Source organism: Ranitomeya imitator, chromosome 1 (genome assembly GCF_032444005.1).
Source record: "Ranitomeya imitator isolate aRanImi1 chromosome 1, aRanImi1.pri, whole genome shotgun sequence".
NCBI lineage: Eukaryota > Metazoa > Chordata > Amphibia > Anura > Dendrobatidae > Ranitomeya > Ranitomeya imitator.
The window spans coordinates 957,474,328-957,492,446 of NC_091282.1; the positions used below are offsets into that span (position 1 = coordinate 957,474,328).

At 47.4% G+C, this 18,119-nt stretch overlaps 1 long non-coding RNA gene across 1 annotated transcript; it reads left to right on the plus strand.

The window, feature by feature from the left end:
* The first annotated feature begins 7,854 nt into the window (after nt 1–7,854).
* On the plus strand, nt 7,855–17,835 carry LOC138656658 (uncharacterized). The gene is made up of 2 exons (XR_011316958.1): nt 7,855–8,184; nt 17,085–17,835. It is a non-coding gene; the product is annotated as an uncharacterized lncRNA (long non-coding RNA).
* Nucleotides 17,836–18,119: the final 284 nt, after the last annotated feature.

The window sequence follows — 18,119 nt, forward strand, 5'->3', positions numbered from 1 at the left end:
TGAGTATCCATTCCTCTTCAGTAGCGCGCACTGTCAGCCACCTGCTTCTTGCTTCTGCCGACTGTCACGTGTGCCGATACTTAAGAGAAATGAATATTCTCTTAATATGCCCCCATATTTCATACAGAAGTCTATTATAGCATTTAATTTGATGTATGATTCCATCTGTTTCCATGATCTGTAACTGTTCAATTTTCCATTTTGACGGATTGTATTACATTCAGTCAGTACTCATAATTGCTATTTTGCACATTTTTGTACTTTAATAATTACACTTTATATATTTTAAATTTGATGTTATCAATAAAATATTTTTTAATATATTTGATCATGTTTATCCTTCTTCATTACTATTAGTGTATAGATATTTATACTGAAGGGATCGGTACCTAATTGTATATGGGCTTTTTCTTTTGGATTTCATTGCGTGACAGCATCATGCTGTGGGGATGCTTTTCAAAGTTGATAAGAAGATATAGGTAGCTAAATACAGGGCAATTCTGGAAGAAAACCTTTTAGGGGGCTGCAAAAGACTTGAGAATGGGCGTTTAACCTTCCAGCAGAACAACAAGCCCAAATTTACTGCCAGTGCTACAATAGAATCATTTAGATCAAAGCATATCCGTGTGTGAATGGCCCAGTCACAGTCCAGATCTAAATTCCATTGATAACACTGGGGAACACAATTTTTTAAGAGTTAGGTCAGACAACTGTTCTTAATTAATTTTTGGATGCTGAATCCAGAAATGATCTCAGTTTTTCTCTATCACATCAAGTTTTTGAACTATAGGATTTTTGTCTTCTCAAAACTATGTAAACTACTGTACCTAAAAAGTGTTTTGTTTTTTTTAAATAGTACAAATATGAACAAAAAATGAAATATGTAAGAAATAGGCATGACAAAGTTGTGACTACTCTTACAAGTTGCCACGTAGCTCTATATGAGTCGAATTGTAATCAGATAAGTCTTATTACAGATATCAGTGCAATTGTGCTTCTCTGGCAGGTAAGTTGTGTAGGAAAAACTTGACGTGCTAGAAAAAAACTGACTACATTTTTGGAATCAGCATGCCAATTTTAGTATAAATCAGCTCAAAAACCTAACTCAACAGAAATTTTTTTTCAAATTGTTCCCCTGTGTATAATCTGTGACAAAACTTGAAAATTGCTGTTGGCAGATGCTCTCCATTCAATCTCAGTGAGCTAGAGCTATTTTTCAAAGAATGGGAAACTATTTCAGCCTCTAGACGTGCAAAGCAGGTAGAGAAATCCCCAAAAGACGTGATGCAGTAATTGCAGAAAAAGGTGGTCTTAAAAAGTATTGACTCAGGAGGGGCTGAATACAAATGTACGTCACAATTTTCAAATTTATATTTTTAAAATATTTAGAAAAGCATGTATCATTTCCTTTACACTTCACAAATATTTGCTACTTTGTGTTGGTATATCACATAAAATTCCAATATAATACAATAAGGACCCACCAGGAGGTCATACAGTAAGGCCCTACCAGGAGACCATACAATCAGGACCTATCAGGATCTTGTACAATGATGACCCACCAGGAGCCCATACAGTAAGGACCTATCAGGAGCTCATCCAATAAGGACATATCAGTGTCATGTCGGACGCTATTCACACTTGGGCGTCCGACAGACAGCGGTAATTCCACATTTGTCCACTATACGCTCAGTGGCGCCGGCTAGATTTTATCCAGGTTATCCAGGGTTAATCTAGCTGGTAATCTGGTTGGAGGCTGGGTCACGCCCGTGGCCTTTAAATAGTCATTCTGGACTTTGGGCGTCGCCGATTATAGCTTGTGTCTTGTGCCTGGTGATCTAGGTCTGGAGTGGTGGTCTAGGAGAAGAAATATCGTATCTGGTGGTGTATTATCCTTTGTCATATTTCTCCTTCCTATATTTGTGTTTGTTTTGCCCTATGCACATTATAGTGTTTTCCTGTGTGTCTGCGGCGTGGTGCGTATTTTAGTTTTCCCTGTCTGTGCTTTCTGTGGAGGTTGGTGTGTGGTCTTATCACTGGGTGGCGGGTGGAGGTTTCAGCATAGGGCTGAAACAGGAGTCAGGGTCAGGCCTGGCGGCCCAGACAAGCACATCATCAGTGTAAATTCTGGGAGAGGGACAGACAGGGTTTTCCCTAGTCTGAGGGATATCGCAGGGGCCCGGGTAATCAGCTGTAGTCTACCCAGTACCCCCGTGACAATCAGGTGACCATACAATAAGGACTTACCAAGAGCCCATACAATAAGCACCTCCAGGAGCCCACACAATAAGAACCTATCAGGAGCTCATAAAATAAGGATCTATCAGGAGCCCATACAATAAGGACCTATCAGGAGCCCAAACACTAAGGATCTATCAAAAGCCCATACAATAAGGACCTATCAGGACCTCATACAATAAGGACCTATCAGGGGTCCATATAATATGGACGTACCAGGAGCCCATACAGTAAAGACCGATACAGGAATCCATACAATAAGGCCCTATCAGGAGCCCATACAATAAGGACTTATCAGGAGCCCATACAATAAAGACTAGTGATGAGCAAGTATACTCGTTGTTCGAGATTTCCTGAGCACGCTCGGGGGTCTCCTAGTATTTGTAAGTGCTTGGAGATTTAGTTTTTGTTGACGCAGCTGAATGATTTACATCTGATAGCCAGCATAAGTACATGTGGGGGTTGCCTGGTTGCTAGGGAATCCCCACATGTAATCAAGCTGGCTAACGGATGTAAATCATTCAGCTGCGGCGATGAAAACTAAATCTCTGCGCACTAAAAAATACTCAGAGGACACCCGAGAGTGCTCGAGAAATCTCGAGTAACGAGTATATTCGCTTATCACTAATAAGGACCTATCAGGAGCCCATACAGTAAGGACCTATCAGGAGCCCATACAAAAAGGATCTATCGGGAGCCCATATAATAAGGACTGATCAGGTGCCCTAGCCAAAACAAAAGGTGAAACACACGTTGGGCACAACATCTTTGGTGTGGGGTCTGTACCTAATATGATGTATTGACTTTTACCTTATGCTTATCTACTTATGGCCTCATTTTTGATCAACAAGTTTAAAGAAGTTATCCCCTACTTGGACAGCCCCTTCTCATACCCCACGCTTGGCCCTGATAAAATAAAAAAGGGTATACTTGTAACGAGGTGACCGATGCGGTCACATGCTTCTCCTCTTTGGACCCTGTTCACATGGATTACATGCGGCACCCTGTCTTTTACCAATGCTAATGTGTCCTTGTAATGTTGCTGTATCGTGTATGGATTTGATACTGTTTACAGGTTTAGGGATAGTATATGACAGTAGTGGGATTAGAATAGAGGGGGCATACTAGAGATAGGGAATAGGAGTATTGGCTTAGGTATAATCAGCATAGGGGTTTTCCGGACTTGGAGGAGTTACAGATGAGTGCAGCACAGAGCAGTGTTATATAGGGAGGTACTTCTAGGTTAGTAGGGGGTTGTGAGATGCAGCAGTGACAGAGGACAGTCTGACAGCCGTGGAGATAAGGTTGCTTCGGCAAGAAGGGGCCCCAGGCTAGGTGTCATGCAGGCGGTCAAAAGCTTAGACAGAACCGTTCCGAGGAGGATCCGAAGCTTATGGCAGGGACTTAGGGGCAGCTAACACGGCAAGCCTGTCACCCTATAACTTGAAGCCGGACCAGGGGAATGGCAGGAAGCAGGTGGGCCGAAAGGCAGGGACGAGACAGAGATTGTCCAGAAGTGAGGCAGGAATTGCCAGAAGCGAGGCAGGGATTGCCAAAAGTGAGGCATGGATTGCCATAAGCGAGGCATGGATTGTCCAGAACTGAGGCAGGGATTGCCAGAAGCGAGGCAGGGAATGCCAGAAGCGAGGCAGGAATTGTCCAGAAGAAAGGCAGGGATTGCAGAAGCGAGGCAGGGATCACCAGAAGCGAGGTAGGAATTGCCAGAAGTGAGGCAGGAATTGCCAGAAGCGAGGCAGGGATTGCCAGAAGCGAGGCATGGATTGTCCAGAAGCGAGACATGGATTGTCCAGAAGCGAGGCAGGGATTTCCAAAAGTAAGGCATGGATTGCCAGAAGCGAGGCATGGATTGTCCAGAAGTGAGGCAGGGATTACCAGAAGCGAGGCAGGTAATGCCAGAAGCGAGGCAGGGATTGCCAGAAGCGAGGCATGGATTGTCCAGAAAAAAGGCAGGGATTGCCAGAAGCGAGGCAGGGATCACCAGAAGCGAGGTAGGAATTGCCAGAAGCGAGGTATGGATTGCCAGAAGCGAGGCAGGGATTGCCAGAAGCGAGGCATGGATTGCCAGAAGCGAGGCAGGGATAGCCAGAAGCGAGGCAGGGATTGCCAGAAGCGAGACATGGATTGCCAGAAGCGAGGCAGGGATTGCCAGAAGCGAGGCATGTATTGCCAGAAGCGAGGCATGAATTACCAGAAGCGAGGCAGGGATCACCAGAAGCGAAGCAGGGATCGCCAGAAGCGAGGCAGGGATTGCCAGAAGCGAGGCAGGGATTGCCAGAAGCGAGGCATGGATTGCCAGAAGCGAGGCAGGGATTGCCAGAAGCGAGGCATGTATTGCCAGAAGCGAGGCATGAATTACCAGAAGCGAGGCAGGGATCACCAGAAGCAAGGCATGGATAGCCAGAAGCGAGGCATGAATTACCAGAAGCGAGGCATGGATTGCCAGAAGCGAGGCATGGATAGCCAGAAGCGAGGCATCGATTGCCAGAAGCGAGGCAGGGATTGTCCAGAAGAAAGGCAGGGATTGCAGAAGCGAGGCAGGGATCACCAGAAGCGAGGTAGGAATTGCCAGAAGTGAGGCAGGAATTGCCAGAAGCGAGGCAGGGATTGCCAGAAGCGAGGCATGGATTGTCCAGAAGCAAGACATGGATTGTCCAGAAGCGAGACAGGGATTGACAGAAGCGAGGCATGGATTGTCCAGAAGCGAGGCATGAATTACCAGAAGCGAGGCAGGGATTGCCAGAAGTGAGGCAGGGATTGCCAGAAGCGAGGCAGGGATTGCCAGAAGCGAGGCATGGATTGCCAGAAGCGAGGCAGGGATTGCCAGAAGCGAGGCATGGATTGCCAGAAGCGAGGCATGGATAGCCAGAAGCGAGGCAGGGATTGCCAGAAGCGAGGCATGGATTGCCAGAAGCGAGGCAGGGATTGCCAGAAGCGAGGCATGTATTGCCAGAAGCGAGGCATGAATTACCAGAAGCGAGGCAGGGATCACCAGAAGCGAGGCATGGATAGCCAGAAGCGAGGCATGGATAGCCAGAAGCGAGGCAGGGATAGCCAGAAGCGAGGCATGGATTGCCAGAAGCGAGGCATGGATTGTCCAGAAAAAAGGCAGGGATTGCCAGAAGCGAGGCAGGGATCACCAGAAGCGAGGTAGGAATTGCCAGAAGCGAGGTATGGATTGCCAGAAGCGAGGCAGGAATTGCCAAGCGAGGCAGGGATTGCCAGAAGCGAGGCATGGATTGCCAGAAGCGAGGCAGGGATTGCCAGAAGCGAGGCATGGATTGCCAGAAGCGAGGCAGGGATAGCCAGAAGCGAGGCAGGGATTGCCAGAAGCGAGACATGGATTGCCAGAAGCGAGGCAGGGATTGCCAGAAGCGAGGCATGTATTGCCAGAAGCGAGGCATGAATTACCAGAAGCGAGGCAGGGATCACCAGAAGCGAGGCAGGGATCGCCAGAAGCGAGGCATGGATACCCAGAAGCGAGGCATGGATTGCCAGAAGCGAGGCAGGGATTGCCAGAAGCGAGACATGGATTGCCAGAAGCGAGGCAGGGATTGCCAGAAGCGAGGCATGTATTGCCAGAAGCGAGGCATGAATTACCAGAAGCGAGGCAGGGATCACCAGAAGCGAGGCAGGGATCGCCAGAAGCGAGGCATGGATACCCAGAAGCGAGGCATGGATTGCCAGAAGCGAGGCAGGGATAGCCAGAAGCGAGGCAGGGATTGCCAGAAGCGAGACATGGATTGCCAGAAGCGAGGCAGGGATTGCCAGAAGCGAGGCATGTATTGCCAGAAGCGAGGCATGAATTACCAGAAGCGAGGCAGGGATCACCAGAAGCGAGGCAGGGATCGCCAGAAGCGAGGCATGGATACCCAGAAGCGAGGCAGGGATTGCCAGAAGCGAGGCATGGATTGCCAGAAGCGAGGCATGGATAGCCAGAAGCGAGGCATCGATTGCCAGAAGCGAGGCAGGGATTGTCCAGAAGAAAGGCAGGGATTGCAGAAGCGAGGCAGGGATCACCAGAAGCGAGGTAGGAATTTCCAGAAGTGAGGCAGGAATTGCCAGAAGCGAGGCAGGGATTGCCAGAAGCGAGGCATGGATTGTCCAGAAGCGAGACATGGATTGTCCAGAAGCGAGACAGGGATTGACAGAAGCGAGGCATGGATTGTCCAGAAGCGAGGCATGAATTACCAGAAGCAAGGCAGGGATTGCCAGAAGGGAGGCAGGGATTGCCAGAAGCGAGGCAGGGATTGCCAGAAGCGAGGCATGGATTGCCAGAAGCGAGGCAGGGATTGCCAGAAGCGAGGCATGGATTGCCAGAAGCGAGGCGTGGATAGCCAGAAGCGAGGCAGGGATTGCCAGAAGCGAGGCATGGATTGCCAGAAGCGAGGCAGGGATTGCCAGAAGCGAGGCATGGATAGCCAGAAGCGAGGCAGGGATCACCAGAAGCGAGGCATGGATAGCCAGAAGCGAGGCATGGATAGCCAGAAGCGAGGCAGGGATAGCCAGAAGCGAGGCATGGATTGCCAGAAGCGAGGCATGGATTGCCAGAAGCGAGGCAGGGATTGCCAGAAGCGAGGCAGGGATTGCCAGAAGCGAGGCATGGATTGCCAGAAGCGAGGCAGGGATTGCCAGAAGCGAGGCAGGGATTGCCAGAAGCGAGGCAGGGATTGTCCAGAAGAAAGGCAGGGATTGCAGAAGCGAGGCAGGGATCACCAGAAGCGAGGTAGGAATTGCCAGAAGTGAGGCAGGAATTGCCAGAAGCGAGGCAGGGATTGCCAGAAGCGAGGCATGGATTGTCCAGAAGCGAGACATGGATTGTCCAGAAGCGAGGCAGGGATTGCCAGAAGCGAGGCATGAATTGCCAGAAGCGAGGCATCGATTGCCAGAAGCGAGGCATGGATTGCCAGAAGGAACAGAGGTTGCTGGGAAGGAAGGGAAAGCTTGAGAGATGCCAAACTGTGTACACTGTGCTGCATTTGTGATAGAAACCCTTTGCATTTCATCTGTGGGGCGCCAGGGTGTGGGAACGCTGCAGTTCGCTGCCACGACTACCGCCCTGGCCGCCTTACATACTCACCTCCCGATCCAGCGGTACCGGCACTCGCTCTCCCGTTGTGTCCAATCAGCGGTGGCGTCACTGTCTCCAACTTCGCACAATCGAATATTTAAGTCCGGGCTGCGGCTGCAAGAAGGGGTCACCCTCATCCTAGTAGTGGACAACCCCTCTAATATGTGCACGTTATACATGGCGGTGTCATCACTGCCCTTCCGTCACTCTATCTACCAGTGATCATGCAGCAGGTCACGTTACAGCACTAGGCTTTATAGTACATATTACCATGGCAGCCTGATTACCAGCATCACTATAGGTACATTCATCATGGCTGCTTGTTATTGCTTAATGATTTCTGGTAGCAGCACATGTCATAACTTCTTCATGTCTATTACTTCCGCCCCAGCTGAATTCTTGGTTTCCATGGTGACACCACACACGGTCGCTTCGCTACCTGAGGTGACACCGCGCATAACACGTGCCCCGCTCCCCGTACTATAAGGTGACGTCACAGCTTTCGGTCATGTGACCGCTCCCTTTGCTTCCTGTCACATGACCAGCGCTCCCTGACGCCCTCCTCATACTTCAGTTACTGTGACACGCCGGCCCTGTGAGTAGCATGGAGACTCGGCAGCGGGCACAGCCGGAGGGGGACGCAGGAGCGGGGAAGGTGCCGGCAGAGCTGGCCGCAGGAGCGGGGAAGGTGCCGGCCGCAGGCGCGGAGAAGGTGCCGGCAGAGCTGGCCGCACGGCGGAGGGAGGCGCACGGCTGCCTGCAGACTCTGTCTCAGCACTCCTACTGGTTCGACCTCTGGATCTTTTTCCTGTTTGACCTGGTGTTACTGGTGTTCATCTACCTGCTGCCCTGAGCCAGTGAGTATCGGCCCAGCACACAGCAGAGGGGTCTCCCTCAGCCATAGGGGAGGCTGGGTATGGTACTAAGACCCCCATAAGCTGAGGTGACCACTGGGACTGCACTGGTGGTCCTGTGTGGAGATGCCCCATCTATCCCCCACGCCTGGTTTCTCTCCGAGTCCATGTGGCTATGGCGGGGTCATTCCTGGTCCTCTTCATTGTGACTCCATTTATCATCAGTTACTGAGGGCATCTGGATGGTTGATAGGAGCGGAGCCCCCTCCAGTTGCTGCTTCTCCGCCCCCTCCAGTTGCTGCTTCTCCGCCCCCTCCAGTTGCTGCTTCTCCGCCCCCTCCAGTTGCTGCTTCTCCGCCCCCTCCAGTTGCTGCTTCTCCGCCCCCTCCAGTTGCTGCTTCTCCGCCCCCTCCAGTTGCTGCTTCTCCGCCCCCTCCAGTTGCTGCTTCTCCGCCCCCTCCAGTTGCTGCTTCTCCGCCCCCTCCAGTTGCTGCTTCTCCGCCCCCTCCAGTTGCTGCTTCTCCGCCCCCTCCAGTTGCTGCTTCTCCGCCCCCTCCAGTTGCTGCTTCTCCGCCCCCTCCAGATGCTGCTTCTCCGCCCCCTCCAGTTGCTGCCTCTGCCCCCCCCTCCAGTCGCATGTTCCCGGTTAGGCGGGTGCACTGATTTTTGGGGACGTTTTGTGGTACACGCCTAATTGGCTGTAGGGAAAGTTTGGGTCGTACCTTTGGAACAGAGGGGCACAGAAAATAACACTTCTAGCATCCATGGAGCATCACCAATTGGAGAGGGGCTCAGTTTATCCCCTTCACCCAAAGGGTAAGTTCACACAGGGCGTTTTTGCTGCTTTTTCTTCTGCAGCAATACCTGATCTTGGCAGGAAAGAAGCTGCTTAGGTGCTTTTTTTTTCCGTGCATTTTTTGTCTTTGTCCATGCTAATGTCCATTGACTTTCTACAGTAAAAACGCTGCAAATAATGGTACCTGCGTATTTGCAGCGTTTTTTCAACACTTTCAGGCCAATAGGTGAAAAACGCTGATAGAAGTGACATGCTCTATGGCCAAAAAAAGCAGCAAAGCACAAAATCCTGATCACACAAACCCCAATGTGTGCATGAGATTTCTGAAATCTCATAGGCTTTGCTGGTGCTGTAAAAATCAGCTGAAAATTAGCATCAAAAAGCAGCAAAAACTCCCTGTGTGAACTTACCCCAAGCCTGTTTTCACCTTCATGACCACTGTGACTTTATATGAGGTCATAACTCTGGAACGGGTCCCGGTGATTCTGAGACTGTCGTCTTGTGACATATTGTACTTCGTTGTGGTGGTAACGTTTGTTCAGTATCACTTGCGTTTATTTATTAAAAAAAAAAAATGTTGAAACTGTTGCACTTTTTTTTTTTTTCAAACTTTCAATTTTTATGCCCTTAAATCAGAAACTATGCAGCATCAATAGTAAAAGAACGTTAAAAATAATTAAAAAAAAAATCATGATATTCTTGCCTTCTGGCGTCACCCAGCAGTCTTCCCTCTCCTCGCGATGCTCCGGTCCCAGTAATGCTTTGTGGCAGGACCCCAGATGACGTAGTGGTCTCGCGAGACGGCACATCACCACAGGTCATTCTCGCAATGCATTACTGGGAGCGTTTTTAGCAATTATATGGTTCCGAGGGCCTGGAGGAGAGTCTCCTCTCCTCCACCCTGGGTACCAACCGCACATGATCCGCTTACTTCTCGCATGGTGGGCATAGCCACATGCGGAAAGTAAGAGGATTTATGCATTCCTATGTGTGCGGAATCCCCGCGATTCCACACAAAGAATGTACATGCAGCGTTTTTTTTCCGGAATGCAATTCCGCCGCGGAAAAAGACGCAGCATGTGCACAAAAAATGCGGATTGCATTCTAATAGGATGCTTAATGTGAGCGTTTTTTTTCACGTTTTTATGACGAAAAACATGAAGGTGTGCACATAGCCTAGAAGTTGACCAGCGATTTTTCTAATTTTTCCAACAAAATTTACAAAACCATTTTTTAGGGGCCACCTCACGTTTGAAGTGACTTTAGGGGCCTATATGACAGAAAATACCCCAAAGTGACACCATTCTAAAAACGGAGTATTTAGTAGTGTGCACACTGTCAGAGTGCGGTGCTGGTGGAACGGGCTGTAAAGACTCTAGACGATCAGAATTCACCGCACACTCCTGGTTTATGGTGATTAAGTTTTTTTTATTCAAGTCCGTGAACAAAGAATACAAAAATGGGGGCAGGTCAAATGGTGGTATAGAAAGGCGACTAAAAATTATAATAGACATTTTGACCCATCCCGGGTCTTAGTCATTAGTTATTTTCTGAAGGTAACAGAGCAAGGTATCACATTAATGTTAGGAGAGGAGAAGGATTTCCCTGTGGGATCCACAATGAGGTTGCACGGTGACCTGGTCTGGAGGGCTTGGATAGCGGCACTCCCGCGCCTTGCTGCAGTACTGACACAAGTCTCAAACGCATTGGCAAGTCACACGGCACTGTGTTAGGTGGACTTTGGAATTAAGATCAATGTTTTATGATCAAGTCATAGATTCTGGATTTTGTTTCCTGTGTGGAAATAAGGTATGAAGACACTTGGATTCTTTCAGTTCACCTTGTCCTTTACTTGTGATCATTCTCCTGGAGGTGAATGGTGATTTCTTTTTTTTTTTTTTTTTTTATTAGGCCATATTCACACTTTGCGTTTTTTACCGCGGCGATTTTGCCGCTGCGGGTCCGCTGCAGTTTCTATTGCGTTTACAGTAACATGTAAACCCTATGGAAACCGCAAACCGCTTTGCACATGCTGCGGGAAAAACCGCGCGGGAACGCAGTGGTTTACAACCCGCTGCATGTCACTTCTTTGTGCAGAATCGCAGCGATTCTGCACCCATAGGAATGCATTGATCCGCTTACTTGCGGGAAGTAATGCGGCTAATGTGCAGATGGTACCCGGGGTGGAGGAGAGGTAATTCTCCTCCAGGCCCTGGGAACCATATTTGTGTAAAAAAAAAAAAAAAACTAAAATAAAAAATGATATACTCACCTCTCAGCGCTGCACGCGGCCGTCCGGTCTCAGGTTGCTATGCGAGCAGGACCTGCGGTGACGTCGCTCACATGGCCGTGACGTCGCGGTCACATGACCGTGACGTCACGAAGGTCCTTCTCGTACAGCATCTTTGGAACCGGACCGCAGCGTGCAGCGCCGAGGAGATCGGGACGTCAGAGGGTGAGTATATCATTATTTTTTATTATTTTTAACATTACTATTGATGCTGCATGTGCAGGATTAAACCCACAGCGGAACCCGCAACACAAACCGCGATAAATCTGCAGGGATAACTGCAGCAGGTTTGCTCTGCAGATCTATCAAATCCGCTGCGGGAGAACCCGCAGCCCCCTTCCTAGTGTGCACATAGCCTTACTGCCCTTGTCTCATCTGGGGAGAGCTGTAAAATATGCAGATGTTAATGGGTAGAGTGAAAAGGGAGGGGCTTTGTCAGAAGCTACTGAATGACGTAACGGTATTGCCTTGATGAGTCCTGTAACTACTGTCATTTGTTCTTAGTAATCGGTGCAGAAATTCTATTTCCACAGCTATATGGATGGCATATCTAGCAATTCTGATGTAGATTGCTGGAAGCCAATAGGATCCCAGATACTGAATTCCTGAAAGTCAGGCTGTCTTCTTGGATATTAATAATTCATGTTGGGCCAGCATATTCTGCAGCATTTTATGCTCTAAACGATACACATATAATGTCAATCGGACATTACAGAATAACGCACTTAAAAGGTTTTCAGCCACTTTGATCTTGATGACACATCGATAGGATAATTATATAGCGCCAACTTATTCCGCAGCGCTTTACAAATTATAGAGGGGATTTGTACAGACAATACAGCATAACAATAACAGTTCAAAACAGATAGCAAGAGGAATGAGGGCCCTGCTCGCAAGCTTTCAAACTATGAGGAAAAAGGGGAGACACGAGAGGTGGATGGTAACAATTGCTTTCGTTGTTCAGACCAGCCATAGTGTAAGGATCGGGTGTTCATGTAAAGCTGCATGAACCAGTTAACTGCTCAAATATGTAACAGTACAGACACAGAGGGCTATTAATTGAATAAAGTGTATGAGAACGTGATGAGCGGAACCTGATTATGGTTTAACTTTTTTGAATGGGCCACACAGGGATAGTTAGGTTAGTGCGTTGAGACGGTAGGCCAGTCTGAACAAATGAGTTTTTAGGGCATGCTTAAAACTGTGGGGATTGGGGATTAATCGTATTAACCTGGGTAGTGCATACCAAAGAATTGGCGAAGCACGTGTAAAGTCTTGGAGACGGGATTGGGAGGTTCTGATTATTGAGGATGCTAACCTCAGGTCATTAGCAGAACGGAGAGCATGGATAGGGTGGTAGACTGAGACCAGAGAGGAGATGTAGGGTGGTGCTGAACCATGGAGTGCTTTGTGGTTGAGGGTAATAGTTTTGTACTGGATTCTGGAGTGGATGGGTAACCAGTGTAATGACTGGCACAGGGTAGAGGCATTGGTATAACGATTGGTGAGGAATATGATCCTGGCTGCAGCATTCAGGACAGATTGGAGAGGTGAGAGTTTAGTAGAGAGTTACAATAGTCCAGACGAGAATGAGTGAAACAGAGTTTTTGCAGAGTCAAAGTAGGGAGAGAACACGAGGAGTTCAGTTTTTGACAGGTTCAGTTTCAGATAGAGGGAGGACATGATGTTAGAGATGGCGGTAAGACAATCACTGGTGTTTTCTAAAAAGGCAGGCGTGTCATCAGCATAGAGATGGTATTTGAAACCAAATCTATTGTTTGTCCAATAGGGGCAGTATACAAAGAGAAGAGGAAGGGACCTAGGATTGATCCTTGAGAAACCCCAACAGTAAGAGGAAGGTGAAAGGAGGAACCAGCAAAAGATACAGCGAAAGAGCGGTCAGAGAGGAGGAGAGCCAGGAGAGAATGGTGTTCTTGAGGCCGATGGAGCGGAGCATAGTGAGGAGGAGCTGATGATCCACAGTGTCGAATGCTGCGGAGAGATCCAAAAGAATTAGCATGGAGTAGTGACCATTAGATTTAGCTGTTAGTAGATCATTAGAGACTTCAGTGAGGACAGTTTCAGTAGAGTGTAAAGAGCGGAAACCAGATTGAAAAGGGTCGAGAAGAGAGTTATCTGAGAGATAGCGGATAAGACTGGAGTGGACCAGGCGTTCGAGGATTTCTGAGATAAAGGGAAGATTAGAGACAGGTCTATAGTTAGCGGCACAGTTTTGATTGAGGGATGGCTTTTTAAGTAATGGATGTATGATGGTATGCTTAAATGAGGAGGGAAAGATACCGGAAGAGAGAGAGAGAGAGGTTGAATATTTTTGTTAGGTGAGAGGTGACAGCTGGGGAAAGTCAGTGAACTAAATGCAGTGGCGGAGGGAGGACAGTGCATGGTATGAAGGGATTGAGAGATAATTTCCTGTCGGATGTGGTCAATTTTTTTCTTTGAAGTAATTGGCCAGATCGTCAGCATGGAGATCCGTGGTTGGGGCCTGCACTCTTGGGATGACTAGGGAATGAAAAGTTTCAAAGAGACGTTTAAGGTTATTGGACAGTGAGGTGATGAGCGTGTTTAAAATAGGTTTGTTTGGAGAGGTGAAGGGCAGAGTTGTATGTTTTAAGCATGAACTCAAAATGGATGAAATATTTGGGTAGATAAGATTTTCTCCACAGACGTTCGGCGCACCTGGGGCACCGCTGCAGGAAACGTGTTTGCAGCATGTGCCACGGTTGTCGCCGTCTGTGCTGAGTTGTTCTATGTATAGGAGGTGCAATTTCATCCAGGGCACTTTGCAGGGTTTCATTGTAATGCTTCAGTGCAGAATCAGGACATGAGATGGAGGAGAATAGGGGCTAATGAGGACTGCAAGTTCTTCATAAGTTTCTGGGTGTTAATGGCCTGTATGTTTCTATCAATGAGGAAAGTGGGGGTGATCTGAGTGGGATGGCAGTTTTTGATGGAGAACGAAAGAAAGTTGTGGTCAGAGCGGGAGAGGGGAGTTTGTGAAATCGTCCACTGAGCAAAGCCGGGAGAAGACCAAGTCGAGGGAGTTTCTGTCTTCATGCGTTGGAGAGTTAGTATGCTGCGAGAGGCAGAAAAAGGAGGATAGAGATAAAAGGTGAGAAGCAAATGGGAGAGGGAAAAAGCAATGGGGATGTTGAAATCACCCATGATGAGGGTGGGGATGTCACAGGAGAGAAAATGTGGAAGCCAAGTGGCAAAGTGATCCAGGAACTTATGAGAGGGATGACGATACACCACCGCCACTCACATGGAGAAGGGGATGCAGAGTCTGACAGCATGGGCTTCAAAGGAAGGGTAGACAAGTGACGGTACTTGGGGGGGAGGGGAGGGGATAACTTGGAAGGTACATTTGGGTGATAGGAGCAGACCAACACCTCCACCTGCTCTGTTGTCTGATCTTGGGGTATGAGAAAAGTGTAGTTCACCATATGAAAGAGCAGCAGCAGCGGTGGTGTCTGCTGGATCCAGGATTCAGTAAGAGCCAGGAGATTAAGAGAAATAGAAAGGAAGAAGTCATGGATGAAATGGAGTTTATTACACACAGAGCGAGAATTCCAAAGGGCACAATTGAAAGAGGCAGAATACATGCATGGGATATTAATAAGGTTAGAGGGGTTTCTGAATGTAGCAGTTGGAAGGTTAGACTTACTATAACATGAGGGGGCCGGGGTTGGGAGAGAGGTCTCCTGCGACTAGGGGAAAAGGAGGATGGAAAGAGTGAGCAAATGGTTAAGTGATTTGTGAGAGCGTCTCGTGTTGGATGGTGGGACTGTACGGAATGTGAACAGAGCATGAGTGCTATACATAGGAGAGGAAAGGAGAGAGAGGCCGATATGGATGGACTATAAAGAGTTAATGCAAGGGTGGTGAATGTGAGTGAATGCAGCAACCAGGATATCGATCATACAAATGTATATGGTGAATATTTGTTGTGCTCGAAATGTACAGGGAATAGATTTATTTGTCTTAGGCTACTTTCACACTAGCGTTAACTGCAATCCGTCACAATGCGTCGTTTTGCAGAAAAAACGCATCCTGCAAAAGTGCTTGCAGGATGCGTTTTTTCCCCATAGACTTGTATTGACGACGCATTGCGACGGATTGCCACACGTCGCATCTGTCGTGCGACGGATGCGTCGTGCTTTGGCGGACCGTCGGGAGCAAAAAACGCTACATGTAACGTTTTTTGCTCCTGACGGACCGCTTTTTCTGACCGCGCATGCGCGGCCGGAACTCCGCCCCCACCTCCCCGCACCTCACAATGGGGCAGCGGATGCGCCGGAGAAATGCATCCGCTGCCTCCGTTGTGCAGTGCATTAAACGCTAGCGTCGGAATCTCTGCCCGACACATTGCGACGGGGAGATTCCGACGCTAGTGTGAAAGTAGCCTTACCTGTCTCCTGCCCTGTCTAACTGCCATGTTGTAACTGCCAGCACTTTGATAAATGTACTTCAATTAAAAGTGCACGAATGCTCCCCTGCATGAATGCGTCCCCAAGCTATATCTAAATTTATAGGATGCTAGCTCTTATTTCTCCTCCTCCTCCCTCTCCCTCCCGGGGCCCCATATAATGCTCCATGCAGTTCATTATGGGCCCCATATAATGCTCCATGCAGTTCATTATGGGCCCCATATAATGCTCCATATAACACCTATATATAACACAATAATTTTTGGAGTTGGTTCGCTTTCTAATGTCAGCTGACATCAAGCCCACATGTTAGTAAATGAGAGGTGGCGCCCATATTACTGACCCCATAGTCATATTGTAAAAAATACACAGCCAGAATAGTCATCTATAATTAAAATAGACACCAACACCTTTTATTTGAAATAAAAACTCCCCACCCCTTATTTATCCATAAAAAAGCAAAGTTATACTCGCCTTTCCACCGATAATCCATTGATGCCCATATCCCACTGTCACAGCCAAAAAAAATAATAAAACACCATATTCCTCACTTGTCCAATGATAACCTGTGAAAAAAATAGTCTGTCTCTTTCTATCAATTTAAAGATCTTTATTCTGGCTATGTATTTTTCACAATATGACTATGGGGTTAGTAATGGGGGCGTCTCACTGAGGCCTCTCCATTACTAATCTGTGGACTTAATGTCAGTTAACATTACAAAGCTAACATCAACCCCATAAATATTACCCCACTTGCCACCGCACATGGGCAAGTGGGAAGAGCTGGGCGAAGTGCCAGAACTAGCGCATCCAATAATTGCTCCTTTTCTGGGGTGGTTGCAGACTACTTATAAGCTTTGGAGTGCTAATATCCATTGCCCTTTCCCAGTTTCAGAAGAGCTGTCTGTTTTTTTTGTCTAGTTGTCAAAATTGGAGGGGGGGGGACCGAACCGCACACAGTTATTAAATTTAAAAAAAAAAACAGCTTGAGGACCCCTGTATTTTTTTTTTTTTTATATAACAAGCCCATATAAATTTGACAGCTGGGGTTTGCAGCCTACAGCTGTCAGCTTTACCTACTCTGGTTATCAAAAATAGACGGGAACCAATGCCTGTTTATTTCTTTATTGCACAGGTGTTGGCCAGTGAATACTCCCATCAGCCTCGCCTGCTCTTGCTGCTATCAGCGAGCGCAGGTGTTTGATGAGGAGAGTACTACTCTCATCAGCTGACGCCTAAGTACTGAGAAACAAGCTAACAAGTTTTGCAGTTGAAAATTGAAGTTCATTTTAGGTTAGCTCCTTCATTCGGATTCCTAATGTGGAGATGTAGAGAATTTCTTACTAAAGTTTGTATTGTGTTTCTGCAGGACGCTCCGGAACTCTCCGAGATGGGTGGTCTTCTGCTTTCCTGCCGCTCTGAGAAGATAATGAACTGTCAGAAGTTACCATAATCCTGATTTCTACAAGACTCAGATAACTGAAAATGCAGGCTTTACAAAACGGTCTTCTCCATCACAGAATGGCTTATTTTTCCAATTTTTTTATGTATTTATTTTCTTAAGTCATATTTTGTAATCTAATTGTACTAAATCACAAGATCAAGAAATCTTCATGTTTCACACTTCCCTTCAAATCCTATCTGTCATAATTGTTCTTGAAATCTTGTGGTTGTGAAGAGCTTGAGTACACAAGTGATGCTGAAGGCAAAAGAATCAAGTGTAGAGAGGCTCCTGATTCTGGGCTGTTCTCAGTAAAATGGACATGTTTCTTATCTCTCATAGTTCAGTGTGTTACAGGTTGAAGTGACATGACTTAAGGACTGTTCGAGCAACCAGGACCAAATTTCCACATAATGCAAACCAAAACCTGGCACAACTTATTGTAAGCGCAACAGACTAAAACACTTGCACGGCCTAATATAGGCCATTTCCTAAGTCAAGTGTTACACAATGTACTTTTACTATAAGTTAACTAGCCTCAAAAATGATATGCCCACCTGGCTAATGGCTCGTGTTTGTTTTTTAGCCTTCCTTGCACTGTTAAATGACCAAAGAGGTTTGAATCTGAAATCTGATGTATGGATGGCTCTCTCTATGAAAATATAGTAATATTCTGTTACATGGCGTGTCAGTGACTGTCTTCTTCAAGAATGTAAAGGTTTAATTTGCAGACCATGGCCACACATGCACTACCATATTACACCTCTCCCATCCTAAAAGTTGTACCGAAGTCTGTAGACCTGATTCTTTAAGGTGTTTACATCACAATTCTGGCATAAAACAGCTGAATAATTTTGGTGTTTTCACTTTAGTGCCGATCTGTGTTGCCTAAATGGGTGGAGCACAGGCAGGACAGCTAATCTAATTCATCAATGGAGTACATTTCTGGCAGAGGCACACTGC